This window comes from Lissotriton vulgaris, chromosome 2_1 (assembly GCF_964263255.1).
Source record: "Lissotriton vulgaris chromosome 2_1, aLisVul1.2, whole genome shotgun sequence".
Taxonomy (NCBI): Eukaryota; Metazoa; Chordata; class Amphibia; order Caudata; family Salamandridae; genus Lissotriton; species Lissotriton vulgaris.
In genome coordinates, this window is record NC_141687.1 from 868540650 (window position 1) to 868554692 (window position 14043).

General features: G+C 41.1%; 1 pseudogene; it reads right to left on the minus strand.

Moving 5' to 3' along the window:
• Positions 1-795: 795 nt before the first annotated feature.
• Positions 796-12486, minus strand: LOC147731325 (G2/M phase-specific E3 ubiquitin-protein ligase-like; annotated as a pseudogene).
• Between the last annotated feature and the right edge of the window lie 1557 nt (positions 12487-14043).

Below are 14043 nucleotides of genomic sequence, written 5' to 3' on the forward strand. Positions count from 1 at the left end.
AACCCAGAAGGATGGAAACACCTGGGAGGAGGACTAGGGCACAAGGCACAGTAGCTCAGTAAAGTAATTGTAGCTATAACCTGTTCTTTGAAGCATTACATTTTACATTTGTATAAAGTTATTTTTCATAAGCAAAGTAAAGCTATGGGTTAGATGATCAGTTACTGCTTTGAAGGCCAATAGATGACTTTCGAGTTTACATACCCTCAGACTACCTCACTGAGAAGCCTGGAACTGCTTGCCATTGCTACAACTAAGAGTGAAGTGTTAAAGAGATTGTACATAGCCTAGTTTGCACAGCCAAAGGTTCACTGTAGCCTTTTAAATCAGAGGTAAATTACCACAGGCCTCAGGCCCAGTAGCCCCTGCTTGCCCAGTGGCCACCCAAACAGGGTCTAACACAAGACACACTAAAAAGATGAAACTAAGAACTCCGTCATTCTGAAGAACTTCTATTTATTGACAACCAATGTAGTTTTATTGGTGAAGATAGTTTAGAAAAAAACTTTATTAATCATTGCAAAAACAAACATTGACAAAGTTTCAGGAAAAATATTTTTTTCAATACATTTTCTAATTTGCCATGATGAAGACAGGAAGGGAAAGAAATGTGCTATTATCAAGGCACAGAGACCTGCCCTGTGGCATTGAGTTGATTTCACAGAAGTTCAATGCCCTTGCATTTCGTATGCTGCCACAAGACTCTCACCTTCCCCGACAACAGCATGATCAATCCTTTGTATCCATAACTACTTTGTCATATATGTAAACCTTATACCCCTCATTTCAATGTGATCATTTGGCTCGTCCAAATCCTGGAGAATTCAGTATCCCAAAGTCCATGTTTTTTTTTAATTCTTCAAAGGATATTGAAAGGGGGAGGTGCAACACATTTCCACAGGTGTTTGCCTCTGGAAACATAGACATTTCGACTTGGCCATCGCATGCATGCATAAAGTCTATTGATGGCTGAGGATTAAAGCCAAGTGGTGGAACTGTGTTAGCGCCAGTCACAAAACACAGAATGTCCTTTAATTTGGCTTCACATGCAAGCTCTAAAAGAAAAAAGAAATATGAGTCAAACTAGTAAAATTGTGATTACTGCAACGATTGTGATTTTTTTATTTCATCTGCTAAATGAATACTCCAGTAATGGTTGATATGTGAATAATAAAACCCCTGCTGATTTGCTGTGCATCATTTCACAAAAAACTCCTCAAATCAAGATGATCTGTTGTTAACAACAGATAACACTTTGAGATCTGGTGTGAGAGTATGTTACCATTTCCACAATCCTGCTCGCCTTACTCTCCCTTTAACCCCTTAGCTGCTCACGACGAGCTCAGCTCGTCATGAGGCACACTGGAGCTGTGCTTATGACGAGCTGAGCTCGTCATGAACAATGGGGTTCGATGAGGTTCCAGCACAGGAGGGGAAAAGTCATAGCAGCCAAGGTGTTAATAGAAGTCTTCCCATTGTTCAACATGGAGTAGCATAGGTATTCTCTGCTGCGAGACCTGCATCTGACACTCTCTGAGTCTTCACACACAAAAACCACTGTTTATATAAACAACTGCGACAAGCCAATAACCTTATCTTAAAGGCTTTGGGCTGGAGGTAGCTGCAATCTCCCCTGTGAAAAGGCTTTATTCTGTCAGAGACCCACACAGCAGACCCAACCATGCTCTATATTGATTTGTATTACTTTTCCTTGATGCAGTACATGAAGCATCATTCTATCGGGGTAGCTAACATTTTACTGCCAGGACACTACAATTAAGCCTGAACAACATTAATAATAGACATATCTTACAAAATGAAGATTGAAATAAAGTAGGTATAGACTTTACAATTTTGGATGCATTATCCTTTTGTTCTTATTATATATTTTACTCTGTACAAATAAAACGGGTTGGCCTGTTCCTCCTTAACTCTCTTTCTCTACAATATCTTTCGGAAGTCTTTGACACCATGTTTGCCATAATAGGCTGGTTTAAATTATAGTTTCAACAGATGTGTCTCATCAATAGTTGAGCTGTAACAAAATGAAAGAATTTCACTTGCCTTCACAATCTTGGAGGTAATCTCTCCAGTAACCAATGATGTGTTCTTCCTGTAACCGGTGGTTACTGCCAGATGAACTGAATTGAATGTTAAACATTCCATTTATGATATCAGTGGTGATTTCGTGTTCCACCCAAATGAATGCCTCTTCAAACAGTTGTTTATGAATTTCCATGGCCTGAAGTACTCCCAGAGTTTTTAACCCCTCCTTTAATCTGCAATAAAGAAAAAAGAATACCTAATCATAAATAGTGGAACTATTGGTCAAATTATAATGTAAAAGTTATTATAAAATTAAGGTATGTCTATGACACATCTAAAAATCCTTCAGTGCCATATGTTCGAGCTTCAGTCTAAATAGGAATATTTAAAGCTAGCTGTTGGAGACCACTGACAAAGGCAACTTCTCTTTCTCCTGTGGTCGTGTGATGATTTCCTAGCAGCAAGGTAGCACATGACCTGCAGCTTTTTTTAAAAAAAAAGTAACCAAACCCAGCATGCACATTAGTAGATGACAAACTGTTGATTTTCAGATCTTTTTGGCAGCCAATTTTCGACTTCAAACTGTGGACCCTTTGGAGTGTGTGAATAGGACCTTAGAAACTGTGCTTGGACTTTTAGCAAGGCCTGGCCAACCCTGCATAATACATTGTTATTTTATGCATTAGATGAAAAGACCACCTGGTTTTTAGTCGTAAAATGTTGAATCATCTTATATTGATTCAGTATTTTTGAAGTGACGCCTACAATACACTCCTTCCAAATATCAAATTTGTATGGAGTCAGAAACCCATTTTAGGAATTTTTACAAACTGTTTTAATCCCTGGCCTTCGTTCTGCTGACAAGTGATAGTTAGTCACCCTGTCTACTGCTGGAAGGGGGACAAGTAGAAAATACCTCAGATGCAGGCTGCCAATGTCCGACCCTGGTAAGATGGCGCCCTGTGGCTGAGTAATGTAGAGGGCTCTCTGAGGCAGTCTGCAGGGGAGAGCCTGTTGATCATTAAAGGCGCTTGGTGGATTGAGGGGACAGATATTTAGCATGGCTGGGATCAGCAGTGACCCAAATTGGCTGAGCAAAGATATTGTGATGAGCAAGGCAGCATGGCGCAGTGATTGCCCTGAATTAAATCTACAAATTTGTGCCTGGCTGATGCTCCCCTGTAAACAGAACGTACACTTTTAATGAGGATATCAGCTTCTGGTGCTGGAGCAAGGGTTTCCCCGTAAACACAAGTGCAGACTGGGGTCCGTTTTGTACACTGAACTCCCTGAGATTGCCGGACAGACAGGGGATAGCTAATCAACGGAGAGTTAACACAGCGGTATTCGAATATAGAACCTCTTGCAAATAAGGAGCTTAAAATGCACAAGGCCCCTGGGGCCAACTGCATTACAAGTGATTTCTTTAAGACACACCCACCAGTGTTGGTACCTGACGTAACAACCTTATTTAATAGTATCCCACAAAATAGCAAACTTTCAATAACAATGAGTGAAGCCCTACTTACAGTAACACCTAAACCAAAGAAATCTCACCAGCTCTGCTTCCTACAGAGCGACACCCTTGTTAAATCTTGATGTTAAATCCTTCTCTGGAATTCCAGCAGTAAAGCTGAATAGCTCTGTTTCACAGCACAGTCAGGATTTGTATAATTAAGAGACATATGATAACAGCTGGTGGAAAAGGTCAACATAAATAAGATCCTGGTCATATAGTGGCCTTGGACACGAGAAAGCTTTCGATTGGGTGGAACTGGGTCTTCCTCACGAGGACTATAGAGAGGTTTGATCACAGATTTATAGCATTGGTTTGGCTGAATTGCAATAATCTTATGTCCCAAATCCTAGTGAATTGCAGAAGAAAGAGAGGGTATCAATGGGTCGAGACAAGGACGGGCTTCCCACTCTCACTGCTTCTTTATGCTCTTAGCATACAACCCTGTGAAGCTCATTAGGGCCGACCAGGAGGTCGGAAGCATAATGTTTGGGCAGGAGATTCATAAAGCATTCTTGTTCGCTGATGATGTCCTTTAATCATTTACTGATCCCTCAAGATTTTTCCCTTGAATTCAACACCTTCTTACTCGCTTTAAGGGAGTATAAGGCTTCATTGTAAACACAGCAAAGTCAAGAATTTTCAGGCTTACACTATCTTGGGGCAAGGTTGAGTAACTAGCACTAAACACCCAGTACCAATGGACAAATAAGGCAGGCACATACCTGGGTGTTATATTAACTCCTAAGACTTAGGACCTTTACAAAGCTAACTTTCCACCACTTCTTCAGGTTATATGAGAGAACTGTCGGAGGTGGTCCTCTCTGTACCCATCTTCATTGTGGAGGCTCAATTCCATTAAGGTAAACTTAGTTCCTCTAGTCCTCTATCTTTTCCAGGCACATGCTATATTGGTCTGCAGGAAACTGTTGGCATCCCTTAATCAGTTGAACAGTTGTTTTATTGGGCAGGCAGAGAGGGCTACACTCTCTGATAAACAGGCATAAATATACATGACTACCAAACCATGGGGGGTGACTTGCCATACCCGGACTTGCCCTTATACCACAGAGTAGCCCAAATGAGGGCAATAGTAAAGTGGTTGCTCTGACAAACACAGACGCAGAGAAACATTGGCCACATATGGAAAGGGTGGTGATAGGATGCTACATTTGGGACCTGTTCTGGAAGTCAAAATCTGAATTCATACTTAAGCAACCCCCACAAAGGCAACTTTCATAGTCTAGACATGGTTATTAAGAAATCTGCATTGACATCATTCCCCTCTCCACCCACGCCATTGATTTGAATACATCATTTAAACGGGCAATAAATCCAGGTCCCTTTATTAACCTGTAGGAGGGAGGGGCTGCCATACTATCTGTTAGGTTTCAGGGAAAAGAGATACTTTTACTGTTGGAGCCTGCAATAGTAAATTTCTTGTAAATGTATAAGATACACTCAATGGTCTAATTGGTCTCTCCAACCCTGAACAAATAAGCAGCTTCCAGAGATTTAAAGATCTCCTTTCAGTTGAGATGTTTGTGCAGGAGGGCCTAAGGTTAGGATCACCTTTCTAAATAATATGCTACTCACCTCGGTCCCAACTCATACTCTGCAAGAATTTTAAGATAACATTGAGGGCCTTAGTTAGATGGTACTACTCCGGTCTACGCAATGGTGTAATTCCAAAAAAATCTTGCACACGCTAGCAGGAAGGGAAGCTCATTATCAGGTGAAATTTGATTGAGATCTATATCCTACTCAGTTTGAAAAATAGGCCAACACTCTTTGTTGGCAGTTTGTGGATTATTATGAGGCTTTAAACACATATGGTGGTAAAGTCCTCATGTCCCCCTTTTCTGGAAATCATTACAGAATTTAAAGTGATACTTGGATATACCAGTTTTGCTTTGTTGGGACTATGCTGTAACTTGTTAAAATATCAAACAATTGAATTTGTGGAATAGTTTGGGGTCAGTTAAAACAAGGCGGCGGATCGGAATGAAGTTGACCCTCCACCCGTTTTAATGTGATATCTCAGTCTATTCGGACAACTGTGAGACTGTTCAATTTCCTGGTGGATACATTTAGAAACGTTGAGGAAATGTGTGGCATGCTAATCAAGTTTTTATTCACGAGGCTGCCATTACTTTTCTATCCCATACACATGCAAGCCCTGAATCTGTTACATTTTTAGAACTCCTTTTGGGATGCCAAGACTTGAATATGAGAAGTCCAATACCTCTGATGCTCTGCTTTGTATGCTGATGCCCATTGTGACTATGAAAAGAAGGTAGTTGTTGCATAATTTATTTTGCAATTTCTATTTAGGAAAGTTGGGAAGGTGGGAAGGCCTTTTTTTATTTCTTATTGTTTGTTTTCTTTATTTTGATTTGTGCTGTGTGGGCTGAACATATGGGATTGTTGGGATTCCTGTAATTTTGGTTAGCCTTCTATTTGTGCCCTCTGGAGGAAGGACTGCACAAGTTGTATTGTAAAATGCCAATAAAAAACTGAAACAAAGTAAATGTAAAATATATTTGAAACACATGATGTGCTTGATTTCACAATCTGTGTTTGGGACATTTCTGACAGTGTGAATATGTATGATGCCATTAGGATGGACAGTGATTTATAGTAATTACTTTTTAAAAATGGACATGCATGTATTGCAAAGTCAAAATGATATTCTTTTATAATGCATATGCATATAAATATCGCTGTACCTAACTAGTGAAGGAACAGTCCTCCCCACAATGTACCAATTGATGATATCTTCCAATAGTTCTTTTTTGTCATTCAGAGATTTTAATGGACGGAAGCAACCTGCCACACTTAGAATTGTGCTGTGTTTTTGAATCTATCCTTGAAGAGTTTCAAGAGCCGAAGCATCCTCAATCTATGGAAAAATTAAGATTGTTATATTTTGAATAAATAGTAACAAAAAATATGGCCATCTGCTAAATAAACATATTTGTTCAGTAAGTTGAATGTTTCCAAACGTTTAACAGTCAATGGACTAAAACAGTATCAACTGCTACTGTAGTTAATGCTACTGTAGTTTTACACTAGCTACACTCTCTCGCTGAATGGAACACCAACTTGGAAAGAGTGCAAGAGAATTAGACAAAGATGACTAGCACAATGGCCTAATGTACCTGAATGTGTTTGGCAGTAGGTTTTCTTTTAGTTCAATTGCAAAATTCCACACTGAGTGTATTAATCCAGAATACAGATGTATAGGTCCTCTCCTATATCACATTGTTTGCAGAAACATGGTCAGGAAGGCCCCTTCTATTATGTTATTAGTCAGTGTTGAAAACTGTAGCAATTCCAGGGAAGTCTCATGGGGCAACTGCAAGTGGTAGATGGTATGACTCTAGTTATGTGACTGTAACTTTGTCTTCTGGTAATGTGAAGACTCTGACATATCAAGAACATATCACATACTTTTGATTTGGTGGTATCACCAAGAAATATAGATCAACATCGGGTTAACAGTAGGACGTTCTTGATTGATCACTGATGCAAGAATGGGGATTTGTGTATGGCAGTTGAGAGAGTAGCAAATACGTAGAGGTTGCTCTGGAAACTTTAAAAAAGTGTGGAGGACCGGGAATAGACATTCAGGATTGACCCAATTCCAAATAGATGAGTGTGATTTCTTTTCATATTCGTTTATAGTACATTTGGCAATTATACATAAATCTAAGGTACATGAATAACTATTAACCACAAAATTAAACACAAATGATTTGCATGTTTTTGACTTATAGACCCACAACTATGTGAAAACAAAATAATAAATATTGATAAACATTCATCAGCACAAATGTTTACTATCTATTGCTTCCCTCTTGCAACATGTCTCGTGTATCCGGATCTACCACATCTACCAAACTGCAATTCACATTTTTTGCATCAGAAACTAAACATTGATACAAAACAGGCGACACAAAATTTGGAGCAGTCCCCCCGTGAACTAGGGAAACGGCCAGGGCTTGCCCAGCATGGTAATAGTCATCATTTCGCATACCTTAAACAAGAAAAAATAAATTAAATGTATTGCGTTCTGCTTATCTATAAAACATTTATTATATATCTCTGAAACTAAATTTATTGCATAAAATCTAAAAAACATTATCCAAGAATCCACAGCCTGATTCACGAAGGTACACGTGCAGTAAAGTCAAGCATGCAGAGTTTCGGCATTTGTGGCGGAGCCTTCACACACGGGGCTTAATCATTGTACTTGGGCCATAGTCTCCGTACTCGGTGCAGAATCTCCACACTGCAGTTCAAGACACTCGACTCACAACAGTAACTTTATAAATCAGGACCCCAGTTCAAGACTCTGCACTCTTAACAGTAACTTTATAAATCAGGACCCCAATATATTTTTGAGAGAACAAGAGTTTTAGACGGATGGCCTGATTACAAGTTTACCTGTTACTTTAGGCACCTGATAAATCATTTTACCATAGGGTACATTAAATATTGGTTGTGATCAATAACACTTATTACTAGTTTGTGGAGAATAGCATGCAGATCTTGGTGTTTAAAACACCAAAATCTGCATGATATAGTAAATACCCTGTTTTTCTCTCCCATTGTCTTTCGACAGGTTTTGCATGCTAAAATTTAACGACAGTTGAGGTTATTTTTTATATCTAGTAATGATCAAATGCAAGATCATGAAGAAAGACCGCTCCACCCGCCCCACTCGCCAGCATCCACAAAAGCTCCCTCTGCATGACAACCACTGACTCGGACGATGCCTCGCCCACATAGAACACATCCACTTCCAGACCAACCCAAAAACTAACCTCAGCGGAACCGTCACCTACAGACTGCCTGGCCCCATGTTCCATTCACCAATGTCATTGCTAACCCCATCACATCCCACGCACTCGCCTCCACAGACTACATACTACTTGGAGAACTAAACTTCCACCTGAATAACCACCACAACCCTAACACCCCTGCCCTCCTAGAGAACCTCAGCAACATAGGACTGCAGCAACTTATCTCTGCCCCCACTCACACAACAGGACACACACTTGACCCTGTCTTCGCAGGAGGAAATAGCATCTTCCTCTGTCACATTATGGAACTGCTCTGGGCTGACCATTGCATCCACTTCTCCTTTAGAAAACGCACCACACAGAAGCACACGCGTCGCCTCCCATGCACAATCTGCAACCTCCACCAATTGATCGTCAACTGAACCAACACACTCGCTCCCCTCCAGAAGACTACAAGACAACACAACAAGAAAGCAAACTGGTTCACCACAGCATTCCAAGAATCCAAGCATGCCTGCTGTCGACTGAAAAAGACATGGAGAAACAGCAAAACTCCGGAAACACGCATCCCCTACAAAACAGCCACCACGGCATACCACAAACTCATCAAATCCACAAAGAAGAATTTCCTCAAAGACAGAATACTCTCCAACACCCACAACTCCAAGGACCTCTTCTCCATCATACAGGAATTTGACAAACCCAACAGCGAAACAGATGCCCCTCACTCCCAAGATCTCTGCAATAGACTCAGCTCCTTCTTTCATCTCAAGATCAAGACGCTCTATTACAACTTGGATGACCAAGACCTCTGCAATGCCTCAACCCCCACCCCCAGCAATGTCACCCAACAGACCCCTGCCCGCCACACATCTTACACAGGGCTGCCACAGCCATCGCATCCGAGCTACATTGAACCATCAACTGCTCCATTGTGACCGTCACATTCCCCGACAACTGGAAGCGCACCTAAGTCAACCCCCTCCAAATTAAATCCTCGCAGACCCGGTGGACTGCAAGAACTTCAGGCCCATCTTGCTGCTTCCTTTCGCAGCCAAGGTCATCGGAAAGGCCATCAGCACCCAGCTAACATACTTCATTGAAGCCAACAACATCCTAGACATCTCCCATTCCGGATTCTGCAGCAACCACAGCACCAAGACCACCCTCCTCGCCGCCACAGATGACATCCCCGCACTCCTTGACCAAGGCCAAACGGAAGCCCTCATCCTCCTGGACCTATCAGCAGCCTTCGACTCTGTCTCCCACCACACACTAACCACCAGCTTCCACGACACCAGCATCCAAGGAAAAGCCTTAGACTGGATCCGCTCATTCCTCATGGACAGAACACAGAGAATAAGACTTCTTTATTTCCTATCACAACCAACAGAGACCAGATGCGGAGTACCCCAAGGTTCCGGCCTCAGCCCCACCATCTTCAAAGTATACATGGCGCCCCTCACAGGCATCATCAGAAACAAAGGTTCAACATCGTCCCTCTACGCATTCGACACCCAACCCATTCTCTCCCTCACCAAGGAACCCGACATCACCAGGCACAACTTCCAATAAGGGATGAAAGCTGGCAAAGTTAAATTCCTTGGAGGATGATTGTTGGGGACATGAATTAATAACTCAGATTAAATGTCTCCACCTCGTGCTTATATATGTAGTTTCTGATTAAAAGGTACAACTCATTCCTTCCCAAAGAGATTCACAACAGGGTGTTTAACCAGGAATAGAATATTACATACAATTTTTGGACCTTCCAGATGTTTCTTTCTTTTAGCTGCAACATATTCTGAACTTTACCATAAGTAAGGTGCTGTACCCAAAACGTTCTGCTTTCTCAAACCTCCAAGAAGATGTCTTGATGGTCTCCAGTGGAGGAAAGAGTCTATCCTGAGAACTTGTTTTTTAAGATCTGCATCTACAATGGACTGGAATTTCTATACACAACAAAAACTCCTACCGTTATGACCCAACCAGTGTCTCAAGTCCCATGTATCAAACTAATTCACGCAGTGGGTTATTGCCTTTGATATATGGGCCTATGTTTCCAAATATGCAGGATGCATCTGTACAGTTTGGGTGATTAATTCATACACACTGCTGCCCCCGAGCATCAACTAATTTTACCTAATGCAGAATCTCTAAAGTTAGGCATTATTTGAAGTACTTGTCAGAGAAATTTCTCTCAATTGATAACAGTAACTACTGCAGGAAAACCTTAGCCCCTCATTTAATACAAAGCAAACATAAAATATATAATGGAGTACATGCTAGCAAGGTTGTTTTACAGGCTGCAATGGATATATTCAGTGGGTGGAATTTAAATCAGTCTGCTCTTGCTGCATAAATGAATAGTATAGTTCAGTATTCCCTTCAATATTCCCCTTTTAGTAAAAATTCTTTGAGAATGCCTGATCAGTGGTATCAAACAAACTTTGAAGAAGTCAGTAAGTAATATATTATAAACATTATTTACACTTTTAATAAATATCTTTTCCCTCTTCTAGAATTTGAGCAGTTTAGAAAGGTTGGAATATAATAAATGTAAGGTACCTTGGGCATCACAACTGAGTGTCTTCCTGTTTTCGGGTCCCTCGAAGAGTTTGCTGTGCTGTAAATGATGCATTAACAATCGCAAAAATTCCTGTGTTGGGCCGCCAAAATCAACAGCTCCTTCAGAGTTACCAGAGGAATCAGTAAACATAACAGATATACGGTTGGTTGCTTTATAGGTTTTGCGAAGGAACGCACGACATGCTCCATCCCAAATGTTTCGCCGATTTATGTTGAACTTGCATGTCTTTTCAGAGTCAATTTGTAAAGCAAGGTTTGATAGTAGATCCTTCAACGTTATATCATCGCTCTCACTGAAATACAGGAAATAAATAAAGCTAAGCTATCAATTGTATTAGTTAAAAATTAAATGTATAAATCAGAATTAAAACTTATAAAATTACCTTTCGTGCGCCTCATTTTGTTCCGCAGTATTGATATTTGAGGTATCAAACTCTTCATCGTCAGGAATGTGCACATTATCAACCAACAGTTCAGTGTAACATCTAAAACAGTAAGAATAGTGTCAACTATTACTATGTTAAAAAAAACAATCAAAGTATCATCCTATGCCTTCCTGTTACAAGTCACCTTTATACATGACTTATAGGGCAACATGTATGAAAGTTAGAAATATAAAAAAAAAACAAGAGGGGAAGGTAGAGCACAGGGGGTTGGATTCTTGCTCCACAGAGATACTTTAATAAACAAGGAGAATCCAACTCGCAGGTAGGGTGAAGTGTTCAACAAGTGTTGAAGCACTTAGTGTTTTGTAAAATACCCCTCACACACCAACAGGCCCCTTGGTGTCATGCTTCATCATCGGGGTCTTCGCACCCTTCTAACGAGATGCGGCGTGCTGCGACCAAAGACTACGCGGGAGCACTTATAGTTAATGACTATGTGTGGTGCATGTGTGTGGGGTGTATTTACAAGTGAGTGGTGGGACGTGGTGAAGGTTTAAAAAGTACCTGGCACATGAGTATATTGGAAAAAAATTCATTCTAAACTCTGGCTGGTACTATTAAAAAAGGGTGCAGTGTGAGGTCAAATCTGATGTGTTAATGAACAGGACCTCTGGTGTGTGTCGACATGTTTTGGAGGCAAGCTCCTTCTTCAGGACGGGGGCACAACTTCCCCACCTTACTCACGTTTTTCTAGATAATATCAAGATGAATTTACAGAAAAGTGAAATATTAGGCTAAATGTGCCTACAGCTGTCTGCTACAAGCTCAATGACCTGTAGAAAGACAAAAAGAATTATCAACTAATGGTTACCCATGTACCTGGTAGTTCAAGCAGGTGCAGTCACCTGGAACCTCACCATTTGCTTTTAATAAGCCCTGTAAAAGAAAAGATACTAACATCACATACAACACAGAAACACAAATACTAGGAGTTACTGGCAATAGTTGTCATACTTATGAAGCTTGCTTGCTTGCTTCATGAGCAATAGGAACGTCTGGGGTGTTGCTATTTTTGCAATCTGTAGTGAGAAGTAATGCAGGTGTAAAAGTACATTCTCACTTACTTAGGAAGTTTCTTCATGGTACAGGAACAGGGTCAACACTGATTTGAATATGGCTGGGTCTAAACTGGGGTGGCATGGTGAGCAAAAGATTGATGGATTTAACCCAGATCTCTTGACTGGGGGTAAATGTATAGCGCCTTTCTCAGAAAAATGCCAGACTTGCGAAAGGATGCCAGGCAGTCTGAATTTGCTGCTCTTGCCTTTTGCGACCTGTTAGAGGGACCTGAGGAGTTTGGACCCCCTTCCTCTTGAAACCCAAGGACTGAAAGGTCTCCAAAGATCATGAGGCTGATTCCCTGGGCAGCTCCAGGAACTTAAAAAAGCTGAAAAGAGCGTTCCAATGAAGAATGCCTGTTGACCATTGGCAACTGGACAAAAGACTGAACTTTGCTGTTTCACTCTGCCAGACATCTTGAAGGGCAGAATTATCATTATTTCATGCCGCACAGTGCAGCAAGCCACCTTGCTGAGTTATGCTGCGTGAAAGAGAAAGGTCAGAATTGCACCCTATCTAACACGAAGTGGCGCATTCCTGTATGTTGTTTGCGCTGGCTCACTATGTTCTGCCCAGCTCTAACGCAGACACCCTTGCACCGTGGTGCAAGGGTGCTTTCCTTGCAGACAGGACTGTTTTTGTGCATGAAACCTTACTGCATTAAAACAATCCCCTGAGGCATTTTCCTCTTTCTATGTGTGCTGCAGAACATATAGAAAAAGGAACAAAAAAGGAGAAATAGAGGTATTTTTCCTCCTTACGCTTTACCCAGGGAGGCTTAGCATTTTGAGTAATTCCCTGGTCTGACAGTAATTTTGGAATGAGCCAAAATCCATGGGTGAATGCGTGGGAACACCCACCCTTCACCCATTAAATGCCTCCCTGGGGCAGTGAAACGCACCACAGCAATTTACTCTAGATTTATCAAGCCATGCAGGGCTACGTAAGGTGGTCTTGCGTGACTTGATAAATCTGACTTAGTGGTTGTGTCGCAAAGTCGATGCAACTCATTGGTAAACCTGTCTCAGAGAGTCTAAAACTACTTCATCTGACATCCTATGGACATTATTAGTGTCCTCCTGTGGTTGTTCTGACACCACAAGAACTTTGGGACCTTTGCTCCACAGTTTAAAGGGACCAATGGCAAAACGTATTTGATTACCAGTTACCAGAGTCAGATTGAAATTCCTCAGAAAAACAATAACTTTTGATTTGGACATTATTTCAAACTTCCCTACTTCCTGTCCCTAGCGGGGCCAATCTGCTTGGTGTATCCAACTTGGTGAGGCGGCACTGATGTCAAAATGTACAACTCTTTTATCTGATCAAATTCCACTCACTTTTGAGGCAATGCCCTCATGTGAGGGCCTCTGGTTGTCAATAATTGGTATATCTCTCTCGCTCACTGTGGGTATAATGTTTTGTGAATCAGGTAGGATCGGGACGGAAAAGACTACTTAAGTATTCATAGTTCTGAATATTTCCCTTTTGCATTTAGACATCAACACAGTCACAATGAATCATAAGTACTTCCATACCTAACATATTTCTCCCATTTCCCATATTATGTATGCAGTGA